At 63.4% G+C, this 10309-nt stretch overlaps 1 long non-coding RNA gene across 1 annotated transcript; it reads left to right on the forward strand.

The window, feature by feature from the left end:
* The first annotated feature begins 4504 nt into the window (after nt 1–4504).
* On the forward strand, nt 4505–6533 carry LOC125149340 (uncharacterized). Its single transcript, XR_007145900.1, has 3 exons — nt 4505–4620; nt 5834–5948; nt 6069–6533. It is a non-coding gene; the product is annotated as an uncharacterized LOC125149340 (long non-coding RNA).
* The last annotated feature ends 3776 nt before the right edge of the window (nt 6534–10309 follow it).

Consider the following 10309-nt stretch of genomic DNA (forward strand, 5'->3'; position numbering starts at 1 on the left):
CCTGAGCTGAGATCGGGAGTCGGAAGCTTAACCGACTGAGCCACCCGGACGCCCCAGAACGGGTCTGTTCCACAGGTCAGGTAGAAAAGAGCTGTTGCTGCGTCCGATGTCGGGGGTGGGGGGACGGGAGGCCTAGAACCCGAAGGGCTTGCCAGGTTCCCGGGGTGGGGGGGGGCAGTGGACAGTTGGATAAGGAGTGTCAGGGAGAGGGTGGCCTTGGCTTGGGGTGTCCCTAGACCTGCCTGTGTGTGTGTGCAAGTGTATGGATACGTTTACTTCTATTGTTGGTCTTAAATATATATAAATGACATAATGCAATTATTTTTAAAGAGGGTTTTTTCTTTAGTGCTTATTTATTTTTGAGAGAGAGATTGAGAGACAGCGCGAGCAGGGGAGGGAGGGGCAGCGAGAGAGGGGGACGGAGGATCCGAAGCAGGCTCTGTGCTGACAGCAGAGAGCTCGAGGTGGGGCCCCAGCCCACGCGCTGTGAGATCACGACCTGAGCCGAAGTCGGGTGCTTAACTGACTGAGCTGCCCAGGTGCCCCTACTTATGTATTAAAAAAAATTTTTTTAATGTTTATTTTTGAGAGAAAGAAAGAGAGCACTAGTGGAGGAGGCTCAGAGAGAGGGAGACGGAACCCGAAGCAGGCTCCAGGCTCCGAGCTGTCAGCACAGGGCTCGAACCCACGAACCGCAAGATCGTGACCTGAGCGGAAGTCGGACGCTCAACCGGCCGAGCCACCCAGGAGCCCCTGCAATTAGTTTTGAAAAGACCCACGACCTCCTCCCTCCATCCAGAACCAGCAGGATGGCATTCTTACAAGGTGTCTCTGACCCCTCCTCTGATAACGACCCTAGAAAATATTAAGTCCCCTTGCCGGCACCTGCTATATAACAGGGAACCACAGGCTGGGCGCCACAGGACAGCTGAGGCACATACTCTCTCATGTCTGGAGACCGCACGTCCACAGTCAAGGTGTCAGCAAGGCCAGGCTCCCTCCAAAGACCCCAGGGAAGGATGTGTTCCTGGCCTTTCTCCTCGCCTCCGGGAACCTCGGGGGCTCCCTGGCTTGCAGACTGACGGCCATCTCCCTGCCTTCCCCCCGTGCAAGTCGGTCTCTGTGTCCAAAAGCCCCCTTCTTATGAGGACAGCAGTCATATCGGAGTAGGGGTCCACCCGACTCCAGGATGACCTCACTTCACTTCAGTAAGGACATCTTCTTCAATACCCGTATTTCCCAGGAAGGTCACGTTTTGGGGTACTGGAGATTAGGACTTGGCCATGGTGCGTGCGTGCGCAAAAACACCTCCACCTACCCAGCTAGCTAGCTCTCCCCTGTTGTGTTTACCAGCGACCTGAGTAAAGGTGCTGACGTGCCGAAGGCTAGTGATCGGCCGTTCGGGAGACGCGTCTGGAAGAACAGAGAGAGATCTGGATCCGGGGTAGACGACACAAAACAGCCAAATAAACAGAAGGTCTCCTGGGAGGGCCATAAAGGTCTGGGCGCGTTCTCAAAAGCCAGCTGAGCAAATGGAGAGGAGATGTTCAGTCTGGGCAGGTGAGAAGGTTCTGGAGACGGGTGGTGGGCATGGCTACATCAGTGTGGGAGTATCTGATGGCGCTGAGCTGCACCCTGAGAAAAGGTTGAAAGTGGCTGGGCGCCCGACTTCGGCTCAGGTCGTGATCTCACGGTTCGTGGGTTCCAGCCCCGCGTCGGGCTCTGCGCTGACAGCTCGGAGCCTGGAGCCTGCTTCGGACTCCGTGTCTCCCCCTCTCACTAAGCCTCCCCTGCTTGTGCTCTGTCTCTGCCTCTCTCTCAAAAATAAATCAACGTTAAAATAAAAAAAAAAAAGAAACTCAAAACCAATAGCATAGCTGGGCTTCTGAAAAAGCTAATGTGATTTCAGGTCATAATATTGGAGGTCTGGTGCTCAGCCCAAGGGAGGTGGTGGTCTCCCCAAACCCATTCGGGGACAAGACCAAGATGGGGAAGGGAGACAGGAAGCCACGTCCCACAAGGAAAGACAGACAGACTGACAGCCAGGCCTACCTCACCGGGGGTTCTCTGTGGGGCTGACCTGCGGAGGACGGAATTCATTCTGGGGTGGACCAGAGGGAGGGATGACAGACCAGCTCGTGTCCCATCTGAGCCTCCGCCCGCTGCCCGGCCTGGCCAACCGCGCTGGGTCTGGTCCGCTCACGGTCCGCTCTGGCCCCAGGCAGGCAGATGAGTTCCATAGTTCTGATTCCATCTAGCTCCAAAGCGCCCAACAGGGTTGCTGAGGCCTGAGTCAGAGAATCCAGAGCAAAGTTCGGTTCCTAAAATGATGTTGGTGTTTGTACAGCCATGTTCACAGTGGCCAAAAGATGCAGGCAACCCGAGTGTCTGTTGATGGATGAGGGAAGAACGCAGTGTGGTCCAGCCACACGCTGGAATATTCCTCAGCGCAGAAAGGAAGGACATCCTGCCGCCTGCCACCGCGTGGACGGACCCGGAGGCCACTGGGCGCAGGGACAGGAGCCAGACACAGAAGGACACGTCCCGCGTGACCCCACGCACGGGGGGTCCCCAGAGGAGTCCCGTCCACCGAGTCAGAGAGTGGATGGTGGGAGCCAGGGGTGGGGAGGCCGTGCTTCATGGGGGCAGGGTCTCAGTCTGGGGAGATGGAAGGTTCTGGAGACGGATGGCGGGGGCGGCTGCACGACAGTGAGTGCCCTTGATGCCCCTGAGCTGTGCGCTTGGAGATGGTGACGATGGTGACGTACGTAGATTTTACACAATAAAAGTATCAGAGTTCGGCGCGCTCTCTCTCTCTCTCTCTCTCTCTCTCGTTCTATTAAGACTGAAAAAAGAAAAGCCAAACACATCAGGGTCCGGCTGCACAGAGGCCGCCCTTTTCTGTCCGCCCAGCAAGGGCACAAACTGCTTCCTCCAACCACAGGGACGGGACGAGGGGCCGGCCTCTGGCGTCAGCCTTCGAGGGTCCTGCTGGGGTCGTGGTGCTGACTCCGTGGGCAGGGGCCCTGCGTGTCAGGTGCGCGGGCACCCGGAAGGCCTGGGGGCCGCCACCAGCCAGCCAGCCCCTCCGCAGGGCTCCCGCGGTGGCCGGTAAAGCCTCCTCCCAGTCAGGCTCCTCCCAGATCCCGGGGCTCCTCCCAGAGGTGCTCCTGGGGAAGAGCTAACATTTAACCAGCACGCCCGGGGTGGCCAAACCAGGTGTGCAAGTACCGGGAACACTTCAGTACTTGTTGGCAAATCGAGGCCGCGTGGAGCGCCCGACTGCCCCCGGCGCCCGGAGGCCTCCCCCGGCACAGCCCCTGAGCCTCACAGGGGAAATCTTTCCTGAGCAGCAGCCTCTGAACTCTCAGCGGCTGGGGAGATGCCTGGCCCATTTGTACCTTGGGGAGGAGGGGGCTAGTGCACCTCACTTAGGCAGTTTAGACTTGGTCTGGGAGCTAGAGGAAGGCGGGTTATTCTGGCCCTCCCGCTGTCCCTTACGCCACCTTGCCGCTCAGTATTCCTACCTGTGCAATGGGCCCTTGCACTTAGCTCTGGCCTCTCTCTCCACCTGCGTCCTGGCCTCCTGGATGCCCCCCTCGCTCCCAGGCTGGATGGGGACCCCCTGGGGCCTCTCAGAACCTCGACAGAGCGCTCCAGTGCTCGGGGTGGCCAGCCTGCCTGCCTTTGGGGCCTGGGTCACGGCTCAGTCTCTGCGGCTCTCTCCCCGGCCTGGCCCCACACAGTAAGAATTTGCTTAGGGCGGTGGGTCACGTGAGTCAGGCTGCTATCCCCACCCGCCTACCCCCACCCCACTCCCTCCCGCTGGGGGGGGGGGCATTAGTGGTTGTGACCCTAAGGGGTGGCTCCCGGCTTGGAGGGTTGGGGCCAGGGATGCTGCTGAGCCCCCGTGACGTTCAGGCCACCCCCCACCCCCGAGAATGATGCGGCCCCAAACATCCAAGGTGCTGAGGGCGAGAAACCCTGGCCTGGGTCTAACTTCAATCCTGCCTGCTGCTAAGCGCGCCTGGGGCCTCTCCCTCTGGGTGCTCGGCAGGAGGATAAAGCGCTGCCCCCTGGCTCTCCGCGACCCGGGACTTGAGCCTCCTTGCTACGCTCTGCCCCCTCTGCCCGAGGGAGGCGCCGGTCTCCGCTCCGGGGGGGGGGGGGGGGGGGGGGGGGGGCCCTGCTCTCTGTCCGTGCGATGGGCCTGAAACCGGGCGGTGACCGGACGCCTCAGGGAGGGGCCCCGTGGGTCGACTTCGCCTCCGTGACCCCAAGGGGACGAGGCCGGGTCCTGGCCCTGCGCCCCCCACCCCCTGGGAGGCGGCGGGCAGAGGAGAGCAGGCCGCGGGGGGCGGGGGCGGGCGGGAGGACGAGGCCGCACTTCTGGTCCGAGTTCTTTCTTTTTTTAAAATCAGCGCAGTTGAACGCCAGGCTCCGCCCTCCATCCGGCGCCTGCCACGTGGGCCGCCCGGCAGCCGCCCCTGTCCCCCGGCCCTCCTGGGGCTGGCCCGGCGGGCTGAGGCTTCGGTTTCACTTTGCTGTCACCGGACTTCACTTTCGGGCAGAGCCACAGCGGCGGAACGAGGGGTGGAGAGAGCACGGGGCGGCCGTCAGGTACAGGGTCCCGCCGGGCGCCACCTGCAGCTCCCTGTCCCGAGCCTCCGCCGCACCCCCCCCCTTGGGGTCAAGGTCAAGGGGTCAAGGTCAAGTTCTCCACGTGACCTCGGGCGGGGCGGGCAACCTCCTCCCTCCGGGCTCCTGCCCCCACGCCCGCCGCCTTGAAGTGGGGCCGAGAGTCACGTCCACCAGAGAACGCCAAGGACAGCCCCGCGATGTCCCCAGTGGGAGCCGGTGGGGCGGGGTGCAAGGCAGAACAGGATGTCATGTCAGCTGACGTCACCCAGCAAGGGACCCTTGGCCCAGAAACCGCTAGGAAGGAGGCTCCATGTGGTCTGAGCCCCGGCCTGGATGTGTGTGCTGGGGGGGGGAGGGGGGGAGGACAGTGTCCCCGAGGCCACCTGCCACCACGGCATCTGTCTGGCAGCCCCAGGCTGGCGGCCCAGCTGCTCTGCTTGCCTTCCGGCACACCTGCCTGTCTCAGGGACTCGGTGTTTTTGTCTGTGAAATGGGCGTGGCCTTGTGCCTCAGTCCCACCCGCCCCACCCAGGACCCTGCGGCCCTTCTGCGGAGTCGGGGGGTCCACAGCCCGGGAACAGAGCCACTGCCTTCCCAGCCAGGGAGGAACCGGCCCGTCACCTCTCCCCCCCGCAGCTCAGGGCCCAGGGCCTCGTGGAGGACTCGCCAGACAGGACCGGGGAGTCACCTGAGGCTCCGGCAGGATAGAGCGTGAACCAATGGGAGAGGGTGGTTTGCTTTTTTAATAACAGCTTTATTGAGATATAATTCACATACTGTACAGCTCACCCACTTCAAGAGTACAATTCACTGGTTGTTAGTACGTTCACGCGTTCACAGAGCTGTGCAACCACCACCACTAATTCTGGAACATTCCATCACTCCAAAAGCAACCCTGTCCTCATTAGCTGTCATCCCCACCCCGGCCCCGGCCCCTGGCCCCCACGAGCCCCCTTCCCGTCCGTGGATGAGCCCGTCCTGGACGTTTCACACACGCAGACCCACACCCCGCGTGGCCTCTCGTGGCCGGTTCCCTCCCTGAGCGTCGCGTGTTCGGGGTCCGTCCGCGGGGCGGCGGGGGTGAGCGCCTCGCTCCTGCTCGCGGCCGAGGGACGTGCACGTGCGCGGGGGACACGTGCATCTGTGGACGTGCGCGTGCACGGTGGACACACCGTGTGTACCTGTTTTTCAGCTGCTGGACGTCTGGACTGCTTCCAGCCCGGGCTACCGTGAATCATGCTGCTGTGAACAAGGGCAGGTGTTGAGGTGACCAACACAAAGTGTTGATGAGAGCGTGTCCGCCCACAGTGAGTGATGTTCGGGGACCCTGCGTTTTGTGGGGTGAGGGGCACCCAGCGGAGGTGCCCTGGCACCCAGGCTCTCCAGGTCTCTGCTGGGCTCCGGGGAACCCCTTCCCTGCCCCCTAGGTTGGCCCGGCGGTGAACCCGGAAGGTCCCCACTGAGGACACCAGAGGCTCCCGGAACCTCAGGGGCTGGCGGACACAGGGCAGGGGCCAGGCGGGCCCGAAAGCGGTCCCTTCCCTGTAAGGCAGAGGGTTGCAGGGCTATGGTGAGCTGAGCAGACCAAAGGGAGAGGTGGGGAAGGGAGGGGAGAGGCCGGGAGGGGAAAGAGGGTGGCACAGGGGTTTCCTCCTAGCCCACCTGGGCCGGTGGCCCCCCTGCACCTGTGCCTGTGTCCTGCCCCACCTTGGGCACGGCGTCCCCAGGCAGGGAAGGAGACGGAGAAATCACAGTTACAGTGTCCGATTCCGTCATCCGGGAGCCACCTGCTAGTTGTTTGTTTATTTTCTTTAATGTTTATTTATTTTTAAAAACTCTTCTAATATTTATTTATGTTAGACAGAGACAGACAGAGCGCAAGTGGGGGAGGGGCAGCAAGCGAGGGAGTCACAGATTCCGAAGCGGGTTCCAGGCTCTCAGCTGTCAGCGCAGAGCCCGACGCGGAGCTCGAACCCGCGAACCGTGAGATCATGACCTGAACTGAAGTCAGCCGCTTAACCGACTGCGCCCCCACCCCAGGCTCCCCGCCTTTGATGTGGGGTAAGACAGGGAACAGCACACCCAGGCAATCACCCAGGCATGCCTCCCCACCCCCAACCTCAGGACCCCCGCCTGGGCCTTGCTAACTCCCCTCCCAGGTCCTGGTGCCGAGACCCCACCCCTCGGTGGACCGGCCGGAAACCCAGCCCCGGTCCAGGTGTCATCCGTAGGGAGACTGAGTACCAGGTCTGCTCATGTGCTCAGTGGCCACTCGGGCGCCATCATCCTCTGCCCGCTTTTTCGTTGGGAAAACTGTTGGTTGTCCAGTCGTAAGGACGCTTGCTTCGCACATCCTTACAACTAGACCCGCCTCCCGTGTACAAGATTTGCAAATATTTCCTCCCACTCTGTGGGCTGTCTCTGGATGGTGCCCTTTCATGCACCAAGTTAGTTGTGATCAGTCCAAGTTCACCTGCTTTTTTTCTCCTGCTGCCCGAGTTATGTACGTATCATGGTGAAGAGCCCGCCAGCAAGTCCCAGGCCACAAAGACGGGAGACGGAAAAGTCACACCAGCAGTGGTGCTGAAGGTTCCCCGGAAGGTCTGGCGGCCCTTGAGGGTGGGGGTGGGGGTGGGGGTGGGGGGAGGGGAGAGGGGAGAAGGGGAAGGAGAAGGCTGTCCTGAGCCGGGATGTTTGTCCTGAACCTGAAGTTTGAGCAGGATTTGGGGGTGGAGGGGGGTGACGGAAGAGAGAACCTTCCAGAACCGGGGAACAGCAGGTGCAGACAGGGAGGCCAGAGTGAGTGAGAGATTTGCTCTTCCTCTCCCCCCTCCCACCTCTCTCCCATCCTCATCCCCAGGACCCCTGGGCAGCCCCTGCACCTGCACCCTGGGTCCCCGGGGAGGGGGGCAACTGGCATGAGGGTGCTGACGTGGCTGTGCTTAGAGAGCTTCTGGGTCCCCGTGGAAAAATCCAAGCCCGTCACTGGAAGAAAGGAGCGGGGTGTCAGGACAGCGGTGTGGCGACTGACCCCTGCACGAGCTTGCACGTGAGTGGAGGGGGGAATGCAGCCACCTGGGGTGGGGAAGCAGGGGAGACGCCTTGGCCTTGAGAAGGTGAATTCTGAGCAGATGCCCACCAGTCAGTGAGCAGGAACCGGGCAGGCGCAGAGGGAACAGAGTGTGACAAGGCTCAGAGGGGAGCAGAACGGGGACCGTGGGGGCAGCGGACAGCGGTGCTGGGTGGACTTGGTCTTTTGGGGGGCAGGGAGGACGGGACAGCTTCTCAGGAGCCGGCCTTGACTTCCACACGAGGCAGGCCCCCTGGACCAGGGTATTTGTGGAGGGACGGACCTCAGGGCTGGGCCCCAGGGGAGGACGAGGGGGGTCTCCAGTCCAAGGCCTTGCCCTTGGACCCAATCAGAGGTCCGGCCCCCCTGTCAATCCATGAATGTCCCCTCCGGCACGGTTGGCAGGGCCCCCAAGGGGACGGCCACCCTTGGGACTGGACCCCCCGTGCTGGGCTCTGTGCATCGTGTTCCCCGTTAACTCGTCTTCCTGAACCCCTCCGTGGGACACGACTGCCTGGCTCGCGGGCGGCAGCCGGCCCTGGCACAAAGCACCGGTGTCTTGGCCAGACGTCCAAGCGACCTGGCTCCCCGCTCGGCCCCCACCCAGTCCCGTGCCCAAGGCCAGCGGGACGTTGACACGGCAGCTGCTGTCCCGGCCTCCTTGTGTCCCACCACAGCGACGGAGATGAAAGGGTCAACCCCAGGTTCCTTCCCACGTCTACTGGGGGGTGGTCACTGCTCTGCTGGACAGTCGTGAAATATTCTGAACCCCGTCTCCCTGCCTCGCCCCCCGCCAGGCCCATCTCCAGGGCCCGTGTTCTAGGGCCCCACTGCCCAGCTTCGCTCCCTGCTTGGGGGGGGGGGGGGTGCCCTCCCTGCCCCCGAGGGCCCTTGGCGACCCTCGTGTGTAGCCAGTTCTCAGAGACAACAGCCAGTCCGTGGGGTTCTGCCTCGCTTTGCCTTCAGGCTGGAGGGCGCTGGGAGTTGCGTCCAGCTCTGTGGCCGGGCCGTGGACCCCACGGCAGAACAGCCCGGGGAAAAGACGGTGACCGAGTGCGGAGCAGGCAGGATGGCCGGGGTTTGGCCCCGGGCCAGGTTGGACCCTCCACATGGGTCCCAGGTCACCTTGGGCAAGTCGCGCAGCCTCTGTGGGGGTCAGAGAGGAAGGACAGGGGTCCCGAGAGCTGCTGAACGTGTCGCCCACGTTATGGGGTGCGGCCGGGGTGAAGGGAGAGGGTCTGCTCTTTCCTGGGGGAGGGGCAGCCTGGGCTGACCCCGTGCGGGTGGGGCGGGGAGCCAAGGGAGGCTCCCCGGGCGGCAGGACCCTCCCTGAGGCCACTGAGCTGGGGGGGGGGGGGGCAGCAATGCGGTGGGGCTCCCGGGGTCCCGCGGCCACCACCGTGGGGTGGGTGTCTCACGGGAGGAGCCGGGGCTGCGGGCCGAGGTCCCTCCCTCACCTGGGGCCTCTGGTTCTCCAAGTCCTTCCCTCCGGGGCCCCCCTCCGTCCCCTGGGAAGGCCGGGCAGAAACCCGAGACTGAGCCTCGGCCCGGTTCAGGCAGCCGGGTCAGGCAGCGGAGGGGCCCAGGCCTCTCCCTCCGGCCCTCCTTCCTCCTCCTTCCTCCTCCTCGGGAGCCGGCCCTGCGTTGCCATGGGGATGGCCGGCCAGGCGGGTCCTCCCCCCACCGGGCCTGGGGCGCGCACACCTGGTCAGCTCCGAGCCCGGGAGGGGGGCGGGCCGGGCCCCTTCCCCTTCCGCCCCCCCACCCCGCGGCGGACCCCGCTTTCTGGGAAACCCTGTCACAGTTTCCTCTGACCTCTGTTAACCCGGAGTCCGCGGCCCACAGAGGGAGGCCGAGTTCCGCCTCTGACCTGAGGCTTCCTGCCGGGGGCACACACCTCCACCCCGGCTGCTGGCTGAGCGCACTCCTCCGAACTCCCCACCTTCCAGAAGGTTCTGGGCCACCTCTGCCCACATCCCTCCTGCCACACGGCATCCCCGGCTGTGGACGCGGGAAGTCCAGGCAGGGCTGCGGGGACGCAGACGAGGCAGGCGCTGACCTTTGCTGGCTGGGCGACCGTGGCCTCTTGGACCGTTGAATTGGGGAAGGGGTTGGGGCTGAATCAGGCCCCCGCCCTGGGCAGTGTCCCCTGGGGTGGGTCGTTCCTGCAGAGGTCGGCCTGGGCGCTCTGGGGGCGGAGCAGCATCCCGGGCTCCCGACCCCCTCCCCCCCATACCAGGAACACCTTGGTCATGACAACCACAGATGTCCCCAGACACCGCCCTGTGTCTCTTGGGGGGCAGGACTGCCCTAGGTGAGACTCCCTGGGTTAGGGGCCTCCACTGACCCCCCCCCCCGGAGACTGCCTTCCATGATCACGTGACCACTGAGGTCCTGGGGTACTGCGCCCCTTTAAACGCACACACTGAGGGGCTCAGTCGCTGGAGCAGGAGCCTCGTGGTCTCGGGGTGGAGAGTTCGAGCCCCACGTGGAGCTGGCTTAAAAATAAACAATAAATACAGACGCACTGAGTGGGTGGGAGAGGGGGGGAGTCATGCGGGGCTCACCCTGGCTTGCACCGTCTGACCCCTCAGGGAT

The sequence above is a fragment of the Prionailurus viverrinus genome, chromosome A2 (assembly GCF_022837055.1).
Source record: "Prionailurus viverrinus isolate Anna chromosome A2, UM_Priviv_1.0, whole genome shotgun sequence".
In the NCBI taxonomy this organism is placed as follows: Eukaryota; Metazoa; Chordata; class Mammalia; order Carnivora; family Felidae; genus Prionailurus; species Prionailurus viverrinus.